General features: G+C 39.5%; 1 protein-coding gene across 1 annotated transcript in view; it reads left to right on the plus strand.

Moving 5' to 3' along the window:
• The first annotated feature begins 707 nt into the window (after positions 1-707).
• LOC150101262 (LHFPL tetraspan subfamily member 2a protein-like) overlaps positions 708-17,743 on the plus strand; it is a 147,056-nt gene continuing 130,020 nt past the window's right edge. Inside the window, exon 1 of the mRNA XM_090400111.1 lies at positions 708-1,016. The gene's annotated coding sequence lies outside the window, so the exon portion shown is untranslated. The remainder of the gene's footprint in view (positions 1,017-17,743) is intronic.

Consider the following 17,743-nt stretch of genomic DNA (forward strand, 5'->3'; position numbering starts at 1 on the left):
CCAAAATGTTCCGTAACAGTAATTAGTTACGTGTTAAATAGTTCCGCAGAGAGACGAAGCATTCGCGCCAAATGAAAGCCAGAGAAACCTGTCGCGTTTGAGAAAGAAAGAAATCTCCTCTCGAGCCAGCAAAACACTGCAGACAAGCAATACTCTGAGCTTTATGCGCATAACATAATAAATAGCGGGAAACTTGGCGATGACATACATCCTTCTGTCGGCGAGAGGATTTTAATCCTCAGCTCCAGATGTTCCTGCAAAAATTTCAATGAATTTTTTAACGTGGTGGCGATTTAGGAATAGCAGCGGATCCAAACATCGTAAACGTTTTTCTTTAAGAAGAAAGAACAAAAATTCGCCGATTAACAAACGACCCTCTCATTTCCTTCCAATCGGTCGGATCTTCTTACTTCAGTGCAGCCAAGTAAATCTCCACTTGTGGCTCAGACGAGCACTTCGCAGAGCAATTCCACAAATACGCGCATCTGAAGAAGTCGCACGTGGCGATTGTTCGTGCTGTAAATAAACGCGAGAACACCGGAATTAATGGAGCTCGAATCAAGAAAGCGTCTGTGAGGGAAGTGGAGAAAAAAGCGTCGTCTTATCCGTCCGTGAGGGTGTGCGCGTTGCTCCGTTATTCGAGAACGAAGAGCACAACAGAAGCAGCCCCTGCCGCTCGGTAGACGTCTCCCCGTCTAAAAGTGGGAGTCGCCTGGAACAACGCAGCAGCAGCTGCAGCGTCCCGCGAGCCTCGTGTTTGCCAAGTCAAAGACGCAAACAAGTCCGCACGCTGTCACTAGCACGAGTGCGCATCGAGGTTACGAGTGCCTGCTGTTGACCGTTACTCGTGGATAGTTTCCGTTTACCAGGAGCCTAACGTGGTGAGGCTAACGGACAGAAACGTCTCAGACCGCAAATACGTTCTTCTGTTTCATCTTTCCTTAAAATGTGACCTAACAAGAGCACAACTCTCTCTCGCTGCCGACTTTCCGAAAGTAGACTACTTAAGAACTCTGGTAAGTCATTCACTGCTTACTATTCAAATTTGATGGTTCGTAATGTCTTTTTACTATTTATTATTTTTATCATTACGCGACACCCCCCTATGGGGCTCGAGGAGTCATCGCGGGAGGGAGAGCATCTTTGTTTCAGTCAATGTGCTTAATTAGGGCTGCCTTCTTCAGAAGAAAGCAACCAACTACAATCTGACCTTAATCCGAAGATCTTTGAATATGATCATGCCTGCGAGGAACAATTCACTACAAGAAAAAAAAAGCTTCCCAATCAAGTCAAAAGCGATATAGGGAAATCTGATTATTATGCGTTGTCAACGCATTTGTTCTTTTGACTAGAAAAGAGTCTTCCATCACAAATGTCATCATTTGAAAACCGGCACGACTTTTATCCCGAAACATTTTTATGCACCTCTTTGCATTCTTCGTTATTTCATTCCACTGAAAGCCAGACAAAAAATTCTGTGTTTGGCCTCCAGAGCAGATTTTCTAGGTTATGTAAAAATAAATAAATAAAAATAATGAAGGAAAATACATCTTAGTAACGGTGCTTATGCTGTTGGTTGACAATCATTCATAGGTAAGCATTTCAAAAAAACGACTGCCGTAGTTCTTTTCCATCCAAAAAATCTGCGTGGTTATCGTTAGCTATGCGTTCGTCATTATTTCACTAAGTTGTTATGCGTGCAGTCGTTTACATTTCGAAGATGAAAAAGCTTTGCATTTTCATCGTCTCGAGCAGGAAGAAAATGCTTCGTAGAAATTAACCCCCCCCCCAAAAAAAAATTGATTAAATAAATTTATCTGTAGCAGTGAGACTCAAAGATCGAAAGATATCAAACCAAATATGGAATCCAGCAGCAGCTTTATTTCCAATACAGAATACAGAAATTTTCATTACAGAAAGAATTTATTTCTAAAAAAGGTTTCAGCAGTCGCTAACAGGAGACCAATGGGGAGAGGATCAACCCACTTGAATAGAAAGTTCATAACTGTTGAATATTGCGGTTTTATTCCTGTGTTTAGAGTGTGTACTGATGCATGCTTTGTAGAAGCCGAGTTCGACCTCCGCACAAATTGTCGTGGCACAATATTTTACCAAAGCGACGCAGCTGCAGATCCATTTCATCTCCTATCAAAATTAAATCAACTCGTCTATACGCTATCAGACATATCAAAATAAATGTTTTCTGTATTTATTTATTTTTGCAGGGGAAAATAATAATAGTGAGTTTGCTAGAGCAGCTCCTCTTAATTTGTATTTTCCCTCATTATCTGAAAAACGTCTTTCATATTCACAACATTCCGCATTCGTGCATTGAGGATGGAACCTCCTTCATACAAACGATCTGCTCTTCCGAAAACAAGCTGCAAGCTCTGTTTATTTCTTGGCAATGATATTAAGACAAGATTTAGATTACTAAGCTTGGCAGGCCGCAAGAGGTGTTTCGTGAAACAGTTTACAAGAAGGAGCTTCAAGATCTTCTACGAGCCTTAAGTTGCGCTGCTGCTAGTAATCTAAAAGGCAGGTGATTACGAACAAGAAATCCACCATTTTGAATCCGCCTTCATCTGAGGCACAGTGAAAACACTGAGGAAACCAACTGTTCTTCAAATCGAAACCAATTTCTGATACCCGAATATGCTCCTAGCAACTACCAAAAAAAAAAAAAAAAGGCGCTAACCTACCAGCAACTTTTTTCAATGATTGATTATATAATATTATAATGTTATTATAAACAGTGTGTGTGGAAATCAACCGCGCGCGACTAATGTATATTGGCATTTTTACCTAAATAATTCGGCAAAGCAATTGAAGCACGTCTGGTTAATTTTAATACGAGAACCACGGAGTGCTTTGACAATCTTCCCATTTTTATAAGCTTCTTCTGCAATCCTAAAAAAAACAGCACTCTAAATCGTAAAAAAAAAAAAATCCATGTATGAGGCAACCATTTTCCTTTTTTTTTTTTCTTTTTTTTTTTTTTAATGGCATCTCATCGAGCAATTACCGAGACTTGTTTCATGACTGAAAAGATTCCCACAGCGAGCTCGCTCATCTGCATGTAGCAAAGTGTTACCACCAGTTGCGCTTCTTCTTATGGGTATAAACTCTCCCGCTTTTGTTCAACGCGCTCTGGTAGCAACCTCTATTGTTTTTTTTTTTTTCTTTGGGCGGAGGCAACAATGAGAGGGAACATCATCCTTCAATTTACTGATAAGATCTGACCTTACTATTGCATCACCATCGGTGGGGGTTTGCGAGTTCAGATTCACGAAGTCAGTACTCCGAGGATCAGATCGAATGCACCTTCAACAGGTTTAGCAGTAGCACGCTCTCAAGAGTGTGCTACTGCTTCGTCAAAATATCTCATTAACGATATTCTGACGAAGCTGCGTGTGGACTACAAAATGTAAAAATCAATCTTTTATTGCTTTTGTATTCATGTTTTCAAGTTCTAAAATGAAAGCGATCGAAAACATCTTCGTTCCGAGACTGCAAATACTTTCACATCAGTGGAATAGTTAAATATCTTAATAAATAAATTTGTTTCTTGCTTCAAGTTGGACGTGACAATGCTTCCAACACAACCCAAGTTGCATGCGAGACCGCTGCAGCTTAATCGAATCACCGCTTCCAAAACGATGCGAAGTTTTTGAGACCACAAAAACATACAAAAAAGAAGGTGATATTTCAGAGCACCGAAACTGTTTTAGGAGATGTTTAAATCGAGAAACATCGCGTGGCCATGGCAGTGACCATAGCAGGCACTGCAATACCTGGAAGCCACTCTCGATCAAAAGCCTGTGGTTTTCTTAAATCAACGGTGTCCTACGACCCTCACGCATCCAGCCAAAAGCCCAATTAACTCTGTGGAGGTGAAGGGTCTGGTTGCTATTTCCTCCTACTGACCACGCCCACATCCTCACCGACACCCACGAGCTCCTTCTCCGGAGCCAGAAACAAGACCTCCCGCAGCAATTATATTTTGGGGATGGCAATCGTTTTTCAGCAGAACGGAGTTCACAAACAAACAGCTGGTGTCAATAATTCCTTGCAGCGAAGGGACGAGTCTGTAAAGAAGAGGTGGGGAAATGGTGAATACACTCGACACCTTTACTTTTCTATCGGTTATTCTGACTCAGATTGAGGTCCATGCATTAACGATAAAAAAAAAAAAAACTCGAAAACGAAGTCGAGTCGTTTTTTATATACCAATTGCGCGTTTATTTAATTTCTAAGCCATCGTATGAAAACGGTTTAAATTCAAATTAATTTGCCGCGATGGTCTTCAAAAGAATAAGAAATTAAATTTGAACAAAAGAAACGAACAGAAATGGGGGAAGTATAAATCCATCCTTCTTCCATAGCCGAATGCGCTGAAACTCAGAAAGTTTCTAAGAAGGATAGACAGAGAGAGCTTGTGAAAATACAGTCCTCGGCATCGGAGTGGCCTTGAACTTGCACTACTGAAAAGACAAGCTTCTGGTCACCAGAAGCCTTTTATTAGCGCTTAAATTAAGTTCCACTGGTCTTACAGCTCTTTCGAACTTGGTTCAAAGTCCAAACAGAAACGTTAAGAAAGCAAAAACCCCTTGATTTAATGCTACAGTAACCTTCTATCATCAGAGCTGTGATTTCCGTAAGTGAATTCTCGGTCGGTGCGTAATTGCAATTAATGAAAAAGTTACGTCTTCTTTTAAGAAATAGAAATTTTAAAATATTTCATTTTATAAATACGGGATATTGTAAAGCCAACCTTATTTCACAGCCGAATGTACAGAAACTTAGAAAGCTTCGAAAAATAGACCAGAGCACTTGTGAGAGTACAACCTTTGGAATCAGAGCTGCCTTGAAGAAAGGAAGCTTTCATGACGGAGACTTTAACTGGCTGACAGCAACGCTTATATGAACAGAAACTTTTTTCCCTTTTTGGCATCGAGAAGTAAAATTCCGCTGCTCTAAACCTCAGACACGCAACTTTAGGCAATCGGAAGACTCGCGCAAATTTATTGGCAAATGTGTACATAAATAGAAAAATAAGAAAATTGCCCACGGGAAGGGTGCATTTCGCTTTAAAATTTTACTGTTTAGTTCTTATTCATTCGTTTGTTTTCGAGGAAAAACGAACCTGGCCTAGACTGAGCCCTTGGTTACGGCATGAGTTCACGGCATTTACTTTCTCGTTTCACTTCTTCGGAAAAATCTGTATGGAACGAGCGTTTCTAGAAATGAAAGAAAGCACCACGTGCACCTCCGTCTCCTTCTGCGCAGCCGTTTTTGATGAAGCAAAATATGGATGAGCGAAAGGAAGTGGAGGGCGGAAAGTAAAACGCCGTCTGCTTTTCAGACGAGGGCGATTGCTGTCATCAGAGAGTCGCCGCCCAGCATTTCCTCCTAGTAACAACACCCTCCCCCCCTAATGGGGTCTTAATAAGCATCGAGGATGTCGTTAAAGGTCATCCATTTAAGGACGAGGTTTCCTACTCGGTTTCAATCAGGGCCGCACGTAAGTTGTGAACAAGCCCGCGTTTCATAAAGCGAATTAACTGTTTCAGCAGCACTTGAAAATCAGCGGCTCTCATTTCGAAATAGGTTTCTCACGTTTCTCCGGACTACAAAAGCACGAAACGGTCCTTTTGCAGAAATGAACTTCGTTTTGTTAACCCAAACTGACATAATGTGTGCAGGTGTTGCTACCGTTTCAGTATTGCGATCCGCCACGTTCCACTCTTCAGGGCACAAAATGCGAACTACCGTAAACTGCTCCAGTGCAAGATATTAAAGAAGATTGTTTGAAATTTATCCCCGCTCGCCATTTCCCGAACTTCTGCGCACTCGAACTGTGCCCAGAAGTTCAGGAAATGCGGAGCGCAGATAAATGACAAAGACGACCACGACATTTGTTTAGTCTTATTAACCAAAAGGTCGCGATGATTTAGACAGCTCGAATAAGGGATGGGAAGTCTGGACGCATCGTCCAGCACGTACCTCTCTCTCTTTGCCTCCCCTTTCTTTCCCCTCCTGTCGTAAGTGGGAAGTCGCGAAGAACGAATGTTTCAGCTGCCAATCGCGTCGGAGGGAATAAAAGAAGAAACGGGGAAGGAAGAATATCTCACAGCGGAAGGAGGGCTGGACCTCTCCTTCGTTGATGGCACCGGATGTAGATAAGGACGATGGAGATGGGGGAGTGTGAAGAAGCGAAGCGAGGTGCATTATCTAGAAATGACATCAGGAAGAACAGCGAAACGGACCGAGATATTGTAAGAGTTCACTCATATTCGGTAGGAACAGTGGAAGCAATGGCACCGCAAGGTTAGGGAACAGGCACTAAAATAGAGAAGACCTTTGGAATAAGCATGAATATTGATTTACTTATTTCATTTCAAACCTTCCCTTCTGTAGTGTTACTGACCCGTTTTATACGTGCCATTATCGCAGAAGTCAGCAATGCCTCTTGCTTACATGACCAGAATCATAACGAGGACAGAAACGATCCATTGGAAATACGCACAGATCATCCGCGCAGGTTTCCCAAAAAAGGCTGCAAACTAAAGTTTTGCCAGTTTGTTTAAATAAGGAATTGAATTTTTTAGAAATAATGCTGTGGCAACCATAAGATGTGAACAAGATATACTCCAGCGAAGCTCTTGGGAAAAGCCCACTACATGTGGTTTAGTTGGCTTACAAATACTGTTTACAGTAACGAATACGAACTCAAACCGAAGATGGAAGATGCGGCAAAGCATCAAGCCATACAATAAGCACGTCTCGAGTCTAAAGTAATTTTCAAAGCATAGTCTTTAAGAAAATGTTATTCTAATACAAATTAAAGAATAAATGAAAACGGAAGTCGCTGATTGCAAAGAAGTCAACGGACACCCCATGGGCAAGGGTACCTCGTGCCATGTAACGAGTCACGTGGTTGCAGCCAGTATAAATTGGAGGAAGATGGTGCTCTCAAGTGCAACTGTGGCCTCCTGAAATTGCAGTTTTAAGGTGGAGCGGTGCGTATCAGGTCTGTGCTTCCGAGGTTTGATTATACATATACTAGGGGACTCCGCCCCCTGGCGCCTACCGAAGATGGAACTCCCCGTGTTCCGGACTGGTAGGCCAGTTCTCCTTGAATTCTGATGACTCGAATTTTGAAGACTCGACACTCAGGGTAGCCCCTGAGTGTCGAATCTTAAAAAAGGGGGCTCCACCCTGGCGCCTACGGCGCCCAACCCTTCGAGTTGCTGATTGGTAGGCTGGTTCTCCTTGAATTCTGATGACTCAAATTTTGAAAACTCGAGGGGGGGGTTCCGCCCCTGGCGCCCAACCCCCCGAGTTTCAGACTAGTAGGCAGGTTCTCCTTGAATTCTGATGACTCGACACTCAGAGTCATCAAATAACTTTTCAAAAAACGTTTCAAATTACTTGACAAAAAACGTGACACAAAAAAGCCTTATCATTTTATATTATACAGTAGATATATATATATATGTATATATATATTTAGAAAGTTTTTTACCTTGGGTATGTATATATATATATATATATATATATATATACGTACATATACGTACATACACATTAAAGATACCAAGCTAATTATAAACCTCGTTTTAAACCATAGCTTGGTATCTTTAACGTGTATGTGTGTGTGTATATATATATATATATACACACACACACACACACATATGTTAAAGATACCAAGTAATTTTATAAACTTGGTTTTAATCCTTTTTCCCAAGTAAGCAAACAGACAAGTAAGTCAAGTTTGCGCCTGAACGTGGTTCAAGACTTATGGTGGTAGTGCAACACCTAGGCAACTCGTGGTAAAGATGGATTAAATTCTGATCACTTTCCTTAGTATTTCCCATACATGTAAAACACATCTCCTAGGAGATGTATGATGTTATACATTATGGGTGGGGGTCACTACCCAGACCGGTTTCAACCTTTATTGAGGTCTCATCAGTGAGTAGACAGATCCTGAAATGCCAAGGTTTAAGTAATACAGAGCTTATCAATTTTACCTATGCAAGTTGCCTCAATAAAGGTTGAAACCGGTCTGAGTAGTGACCCCCACCCATAATGTATAACATCATACATCTCCTAGGAGATGTGTTTTATATTTATGGGAAATACTAAGGAAAGTGATCAGAACTTACTCCATCTTTACCACGAGTTGCCTTGGTGTTGCACCACCACCATAAGTCTTGAACCACATTCAGGCGCAAACTTGACTTGTCTGTTTGCTTATTTGGGAAAAAGGATTAAAACCGTTTATAAAATTACTTGGTATCTTTAACAAATATTATACCCAAGGTAAAAAAACTTTTTACACACACACACACGTATACACACACACACACACACACACACACACACACACACACACACACATATATATATATATATATATATATATATATATATATATATATATATATATATATATATATAAAAATACACACACATAGTTATGTTCACTACTGATTTGTTGGCTGTAGTGGAAGGAGATATTCTAGCGGGAATTCCTGCCAGAGAATCTTTGTTCTCACATTTATACTCAAGTTACTCAAGTCGGCTGACTTAATTTATTTTTCTTTCTTGCTTTTTATACGTAGAAATTGAAAAAAAAAAAAAAAAGAGTAAAATGATTCCGTTTTTCCCCCTTCCCCAGGACTAGAACTTTAGGGACAGAAGTGCCAGGATGTGAGGAATCCAGAGTTCTCACAAAAGCTTTAAAGAAGATCATCAGAGCATCTTCACTCCATATGGGCGGAAAGTTTCTCGTCGTAGTGAAAAATGCAAATTCGAGAGATAAACCTCTAGAGGGTTTCTTTGTAAATGGGAACCATATCAGACCTGTCACGGTGGCAGCCAAGCCTCTTAAGAATGGAATATATTCAAGCCGAAGACAACATACTAACCAAAGTCTTTGCGAATAGGGGAAAAGCGAGTAACGTAGCATTTCTGAGAAAGAAGATCCCACTCGGTTCTCCGAGGAGGTAACCTTCATAATGGACATGGGGTTACCTGTGGCTAACTTAGTTAACATAGACATCGCATGAGTAATGGTCAACTATCCCGGAGTGCAGCGACAATTCCTACGCCGCGGCTCGGTCGAACATTTAGGCCAGGGATGGGCAACCTTCTTAAGTGTGCGTGCCAAAATCGCCAAATTTTTGATGCAAAATTTTCTCGAGTGCCGACGAAATTTTGGGGAACATATTATTATTTGTTGTCTTTTAAGTATTGGGAGAACCTTTACAAATAACCAAAAATCACACTAGAGCGGTAAAATCAAAGAATATTGTAAGAATGATTATTGTAAGTCATGTAAGACTGAATGAATGTAAAAATTAGTGAGTGACGGCATTTTTATTTAAAAGGCCTTCTCCCCTGTTGATAGTTTGGATATTTTTTATTTGCCTTTAAGTGTAATTCTAGCTGCCATATGCAGTCACAAAATTTAAAGATGCAATTTTTAACATCAGCAAAAGAATAAACAATAATTCTGGATTTTTGTTTTTGTTTTTTTTAAAAGAGATCAATCAGACAAGTTTTTTCAATATATTACAGTGCGCAATCTCATAATCGTTTTACTTCACTAAAGCACAATAAAAGAAAATATATATTTTTCTTAATTCTTAATCCGTCACGAGTAATACACAAAAATTACAGATAAAATAAAATGTTATTTTACCTACATAATATATTAAACAGAAGTTAATCTTTACCTTTTTAGTAGACAACATCAACTCAGAACTAGAGAAATAAAAAATACTGGATGTCTTATTTATTTAGCATTAATGAGTCTTCTGCTGCTGCATCACTGATGACAGATAATTTATATCAGATTTATATTTTGTAACCTTTAGAGCTGTGCATGTGCTACTAGTTTCATCTGTAAGGCTACTCCTGTTACGAGACTTAGCAAAGGTCATCACTGAGAACAATGATTCACAAGAATGTGTAATTGCAAAAATTAATAGTAATGTTGTTGTATGGGCTTTTTAAAATGCAAAAGTTTCTGGATTAGTATTCCAAGTCCTTAGTACCTCGTTTTCTGCACTCCCGTCTCTAATCGCTCCTTTTCAATATTTTCCAAGTCAACTCTAAAGTCAACAAACTTCTGCCTCAAAATTAAGCTACTTTGAAGTTCATTCAACTACATTTCAAATGCATTAATATTTATCAACGAAAACATTTGCGAGTTTAATTCATCCTATTTTATAGTCTCCGGAACTTAATGAATTTTGCAGTCTCTACTAATTCTCTGAATTTAACAAATCTTAGAGAAAACTGCTCAACAATTGACACAATGACGTTTAAAAATAGTTTTTGAAGACACTGGCGGTCTGTTTTTTCATTCTTCTGGAGATCATTGATGTATTTGGAAAATATCTAAATCTCTCACTGTCTACTAAATGTTCGCAAAAATCTGCAAGAAAACAGTTTACAAATCCGTACGATGTCATACATTTCTTTATGAGACATTTGTTGATTAGTCAAAAAGAGATTTATCTCATCCAGCCATTCACAAATCGTTTTAGAACAAGACCTCGACTAAACCAACGAACATTGTTGTACATTATTAGTCCTTTTTACACCTAATCCATCACATTCAATAGATTCTGAAATTGTCTTTTATTCAAAGCAAGTGCAGAAATGTAATTAACAACCTCGGTTACTGTTTGCCACACTTCTTGAAGTTCCTTTAGGCCAGATTTTGCACGTTAAGTCTCCTTATGTATGATGCAATGAAAACCTATCAGAAGATGTTGGATGTGTATTTAATTATATGATTATTTTTAAGGTGAGCCTTGGGTTGCGTGCCGGAAAAAAAGTCGTTGGCGTGCCACGTTAGGCACGCGTGCCAAGGGTTCCCCACCCCTGATCTAGGCAAAGACCGCCCCCGAGCCAAATGCTTCCCCTCCTGCCATGATCAGAGCTTCAATTTAATATCCCAGTAACACCTATCCCTATACTGTCCTCTACAGATAACGGGGAAAATGAAAAGCAATCTTGCTTCGCCCCCTTTAAGCCAGTCCTTATCCTTATAAGGAATCAATACTCTTTAATTGTGTTAGTGTTGGGCACGTCTCAAGCCAGTGACCTGAACCATGCCGAAAGTGCAGTAATCCGGCCCATCGGATAACCGGCTGTCCTCTACGCATCTGTGCAGAGAGAGAGACAGTGCATTAATTGAGCCACTGTTACAACAGCCTACCATGATCGCTGATCAAAAAGGATTTCCCTTTCTCTCAAAGAACACAGAGAGAAGACCTTCTCACCGACAGTCCTTGAAAAGATAAAGAAACTAGCTATGACTGACACTCCTGCAGCTACTTCCACCGCAACAACGACAACACGGGCAAATGCCATTCAGCCGGAAGCCACATTTAAGCACCACCAAAACTGACACCTGAAATCGCGATTTCAGGTGTCAGTGTTGTGGTGCTTAAATCAGATACGCAACGTGATCACAGGGTGCTACGCGTATGTAAAACCGCCATTCATCGGCCGACACGTTAAATGAGGAGTTCCGGACATCGACTGGAATACGAATCTGCACAAAGGCATCCAGAACCGAGGCTCACAACATGAGTGTCCATAGTAAGACCGCAATATGCAAGCCTCGCATCACCCGAACCAACATGCAGAGTCGTCTCACGTGGTGCAAAGAAAGCTGTATTATGGAGCGACGAATCACGCTGCACCCTCAACGCAAATGGACAGGTGTGGGAGTGACAGTTGCTCGGTGAACACCTCTTAGCAGTGTTCTTAACCCATCTACGAAATTCTGAGGTGACGGCGTGATGTTATGGTCCTGTTTTGGCACCGGACCTCTGCTTGAGGGCACGAACTCCGAGAGGTATCCGAACATTCTGGACAGTGCAATACTTCCTACTCTGCGGCGCTTCTACAGAACTGACATTTGCCTCTTTCCGCAAGACAATCTCATGTCGTAAGGCTGCTGTTGTACTACGTGGTTTGTGGACATGGCATCATCACACTTGACTGCTTTTCATCAAGCTCCGATCTAAACTCTACTGAACATCTTTGGGAGTAACTGGAGCGTCGGGTCAAGGAATGTTCGCCGCACAACAGTACAGGACCACATTACATGCCTACAGGAAGAAGGGTCCAAAATTCCCATTGATTGCTATCGCACGCTTTTGAAAAGCATGCCCAGTAGGATTTCTGCTGTCGTCGCAGAGAAAGGAGGTCACACATCTTATTAAGGCGGACGCCATTTCTGTTCACACTATGGTGTCGGTTGGTTTCTCTCTAAGCAGTGCATGAAAGTGTCATTATGTTGTTCATTATTTTGTTGCTAAAATCGAAAACTTGCCTTAAATTTCCCGCATTTTAATGAAACCGAAAATTTTGTTAGCTCGTCAGAATTGAGAACTTTTTGAAAATGCATCGAATTTCCATCAGGAGTTATACATTTGAGTACGGCAACTGTTTGTAAATTAGAGGACAATAATTATCTTAAAAATGATTTTAAAAGAATACTTCATCTCTTCGAGACATTCGAAATAAATAGAAATAAGAAGATTGGAAGTGGTCATTAACACGATTAGAAAGATTTGAAACATAGAAAGATTATCGTTTTGTGGTAGAATTCTGTCACTTTTCAAATCGAATTTCTCCGTGGATTTGTCCAATTCCAGTACCGGTGAGTATGCCGAATGGCTCTATCAGGTTTCCTGACGTGACACGTTGGGTTCACTTTTTCCAAAAAAAGTGGTAGCTTTGAAGAAAACGTCCGACATTTAGCAGGTTTCAAAGCGGACGAAATATGACGCGTTACTCGTCCTGTGAACGAAGTAAATCCATTTCGATATTTCGCGAAAGATGACAGGCACCCCTTCAACTGAAATCCAGAACCAATCATTAATATTCGACAATACCGAAATATTCCCACGGCGAGGCTGCACTGATACCCGATGTAGATTAACGACAACCTTTTTAACTGTTCTTCAAAATGGACTTTTGCGATGATTAGCCACAGATGCACGATATCATCTTGGATTCCTCGACTGCAGTTGTGATCCCATGCTATTCTGCTGTCCTTTCACATGCTAGTGATCAGATAGCACGTCTCCTACAAGGGCATTTGGCTCTCGTGGAAATGGCTGTTTACTACCACCTCCTCCCTAGGACTGGAGAACATCGGCAAGCCATGTTCTAGTGGTTCAAGACATCCCTTCGCTTCTGCAATTTTAGTACAAAAGCGTCCGGACAGAAGAAGTATATTAAATAGCAAGAACTCTGCTGTACTATCATCCACAAATAGCGCACTGTCGAATAATGAAAGTGCATATGTTGATCACGTGTGATTGCGATATGCGAATCTTAGATGCAAAACGACTACACAGCAGCAATGAAAACACCTCAATCGATTCGTTACCTACTCCGAAATCCATTGCGTACCATTCGGTACATCTGACAGTGCGAATGGCGATGAATGTTGAGTCCATTCATGCTGTTACATCATTATGTAGAGAATTTTTATTAAATACAAAGTAAAACAAAAGTTGATTGTTTTAAGTATTTAATTGTTATCAATTTCTGATTATCATCATCATCATCGTCATCATCACGAATCATGAGCTCACTGCCTGTTGATGTCTGATGCCTGTTTCACTATCTTCTTCCACCTTTCTTTGTCCAGTGCACAGTGTCGCAGTTTTAGAACACCCATTCCACACCAGTCCTTTATATCGTCTATCCATTCTCTGTATGGTCTACCTCTTCTGTTTAAACCATCCAAAATACCAAAAATAAATGTCTTTATCTTCCGGTCCTCACTTATTCTACAGATGTGTCCAAATAATTGCAGCTTCCGTTCTATAATCTTCTGCCTTAGATTCTCTTTTGCTTGTATCTTCTGATAGAGCTCTTCATTGGTGATTTTCTGTACCCATCCTATTCTTAGACTCTTCCTGTAACAAGTTCTTTCAAATGCCAAAATTCTTTTTCTTGATTCTGTATTTATTACCCACGTTTCAGATCCGTACAGTACACCGCTGAAGATGCATGTTTCCAGTACTGTTAGTTTTGTTTGCCGACTGATCACTTTACTTTTCCAGATGTTATCCATGGCCTTCATATTTGTTCTTCCCTTTGCAATCCTGATCTTTATTTTTTTTTACAGTCCAAGTTATATGTCAGTTTACTTCCCAAATATGTGAATTGTTCTACATTTTCTATATCAGTTCCATCCATTTGTATATTTTGTTTCATGTTCTTCTCACCAAATACCATTGTCTTTGTTTTTTCCAAGTTCATAACAAGTCCAAATCTCTTCCCTTCCTCATTTAACAGTTTCAGTGTTTTTTGTAGTTCTCTTTCGCCTTCTTCAATAATAACAATGCCATCTGCAAATCTCAGATTATTAATTCTCATTCCGTGTACAGATATTCCTTTGGCATATTCTTCAATTTGTCCATTGCTCTTTTTAAATGTGCGATGAAAATGCTTGGTGATATTGGGTCTCCCTGTCTAGTACCTCTGCTTGTTTTAAACCATTTCCCCAAATCATCACCTATTCTAACTGCTGCAATTGCATTCTGATAAACATTTTTTAATATAGCTATTAGTTTTTTTTATCAATTCCATAGGATTCCAGAACTGCTAATGTCACTTTCTGGTCAATACTGTCAAATGCTTTCTGAAAATCAACAAAGCAAGTATATATGTTTTTGTTTTTTCTCCAGCTTTCTCTGCTATTAGCCTCATTGCCAAAATCTGTTGAATTGTAGTTTTATCCTTCCTAAATGCTGCTTGCTCGTCTGCAAGGTATGCTTCCAATTGTGTTCTCAATCTTTCTGTTAATATGATCATCATCACTTTACCAAGGTGACTTATCAAGGCAATTGTTCTATAATTTTTACATTCTAGCTTATTTCCTTTCTTGTATAGTGTTCACTAATATTGATTTCACCCACTCCTCTGGCATTTTCCCTTCTTTCCATGCCATATTACATAGTTGGTGCATTTCTGTAATCATACTTTCACCCCCATATTTAATCATTTCTCCAGTAATGTTATCGTTACCAGGATTCTTGTTGTGTTTTCGCCGTCCTATTGCTTTTTCTACTTCTCCTCTTAAAATATCCATATCATGCTCATTACCTGGTGGTGATATCTGCTTCAATTCTTCAGTCAGTTTCCCAAAGCTATCTGAGTCTAGCTTTTCTTCATATAACTCACTACAGTATCTTGTCCACCGCTGTACAATTTTTTCTTTATTCATCAATACTTTGTTTTTTTTTTTCATCTTTAATTGTGGTCTGTTTTGGTTGCCACTTTCTATTAATGGTTCTGATCATTTTGTATACCTCCCTTGTTTTATGCTCTCCATAGTACTGTTCTATATTGTTGCATTGGGCTTCTAACCATTTCATCTTATCCATTCTGACTGCTTTTTTCACCTCATTACACTTTCTTCTATATTGCTCTTCTATTTGTTCTGATGTATCCCTTCTTCTTATCTTCAACATTCTTTTCTCCTGTACTTCAGTGTTTCTTGTGTAATCCATTTCTTCTTGATCTTCTCTTCTTCTTCTGGTACTGTTTCTTCAACTGCATCTTCTATCGCCTTCATTATTCTTTTCACTCTTAAATTCTAGTTTTTTTCTATCTCCACACTTTTAAGTTTCTCTTCTAACACTGTTCTGTACCTTCTTCCTATTTCTGCTTCACTTATTCGTGCTATATCTCTTCTATTCTGATGTTGGGATATATATTTCTTTTTTAATTTCAACTTGATGTTCGCAATCACTAAATTATGGTCGAGTATATATTCGCTCCTTGAAAAGTTCGACATTGCTGTACTGATGTTATCCATCTTCTTTTAATCATAATCATATCAATGATGTTTTTGGTTTTCCCATCATTTGATCGCCAAGTCCATTTTCTACACTCCTTTTGTTGGAATATTGTGTTACAGATCATTTCTGATACTTGATGTTAAATGGAGGTTTGTATTGATCCTTTCTCCTCAGCGTACAATTAAGTGCTAGCCTATCTGGATGGCAGATTCCGTTGCGTTATGTTCTCTCTCTCTCTCTCTCTCTCTCTCTCTCTCTCTCTCTGCGCTTGTGTGTGTGTTTAGCATCTCAAAGATCTGAGTTATCGGAAACGTAGAATTATTTTTACAACATCTAAACACAATTAGTGTGATATAAACGCCTCCTAATCAGTAATTCCTGGGATTAACTGATTATTAAGAAAAACGGGATTAACAGTAACACCAGTTTGCTAACTGGTCTAGAATAAAATGCACTTAAACTTTGTGCAATTTACAAATGGCAGACGAATGATAGCGAACTTGTTGAATAGAAAGCAGCCCTCTGTTAACATATCTTCAAAATAAGCAATGAACATAAATGCACTCTCGGGAATAAAATCGAAAGATTCAACAACGGTGACCTTTACGGGGCCAAGTAGCTCGGTAGCATGTCGCCGAGTACTCTTCTCGCAGCCACCACTGATTGAGAGACGTGGTCAATGGGTTTCAGTCTAGTACATTGGAAGCATTAAACCCAATTAAAGAAAAGAAAAAAAAAATCTAGGCCACTTTGAAAAAAAATGGAAACCGCCAAAAACATTCTTTTCTGCTAAGCAAACTCTGCACAGATAGCATTACTCAACTTTCAGAATTTAGTCCAATTAGATCACAGAGGAAAGCGGGTAGGGGGAATAAGGAATCACTTCTTTGGCAGCACTTTCGGCCTGTTACAACCAGTTATTCTTTGAGCGTTTATAAAGTGACATGGCATAGGACAAAAGTGAAAATTGAAAAATCAGGAAGCCGGCTGTGATTCAAAAGCGGCGAGGCTACTACGCTGTCATTGTGGTTTTAATGGCTGGTAACACAAACGTCACTGAAATTTCAGCAACATAACAGCAGCAAATAAAATAAGGTCCGTCAAGTGGCCAGCCGCTTCACGTCGCAGATAACCTCATGATTCTGCACTTATTCCTTTACTTACGAGGTGCTTTTTTATGAGATACGAAAGTGAATTTTAAAAAATACATTTCACATATTTAGATTTGAAACTGATTTTATATATATATATAAAATCAGTTTCGAAAATTACTTGGTAACCCTAATATACAGTATCCCCAAGTTAAAAAAATTAATTATATATATATATATATATATATATATATATATATATATATATATATATATATATATATATATATATATATATATATATATATATATATATATATAAAATCAATCGCTATTGGAAATAGATAAGTATCTGGAGGATTCTGCTTCATTCTAAATGGATCAAATTCTCTGATCTTTTCTGCCAGCTTTTCACAGCAGAATAATTGACAGTTCAGTCAACAGTAGCGGAAGTCTCGCCTGAATTTAGGGCTGACCACTTCGTTTTCTCTGTGTTAGCCCGTCTTATGACGCGCACCCGGCAACGACGAGTGTTTGGTCAACAGTGTGGCAGCCTGCTTACGGCTACGTATCAGTCAATCAACATGATGTATCGTCGCTCAGCCGTTCCCGAAATCAATACTCGCCTGGGGAGCTCGCCTTTGCGAGGACGGAGAACGAGCAACGCAAACAAGAGAAGACTACGCCCGAACAGTAACAAGTAGGAATCGAGAAAAAGTAATACGTACGGGAGGGAGAGGAAATGAAAAGGATGCCGAACGCTAAGAGGAAGAAATAGCTTCGAATATAGCTGAA

The sequence above is a fragment of the Typopeltis vanoorti genome, chromosome 11 (assembly GCF_054136105.1).
Source record: "Typopeltis vanoorti isolate ZY-2024b chromosome 11, IOZ_Tvanoo_1.0, whole genome shotgun sequence".
Lineage (NCBI taxonomy): Eukaryota > Metazoa > Arthropoda > Arachnida > Uropygi > Thelyphonidae > Typopeltis > Typopeltis vanoorti.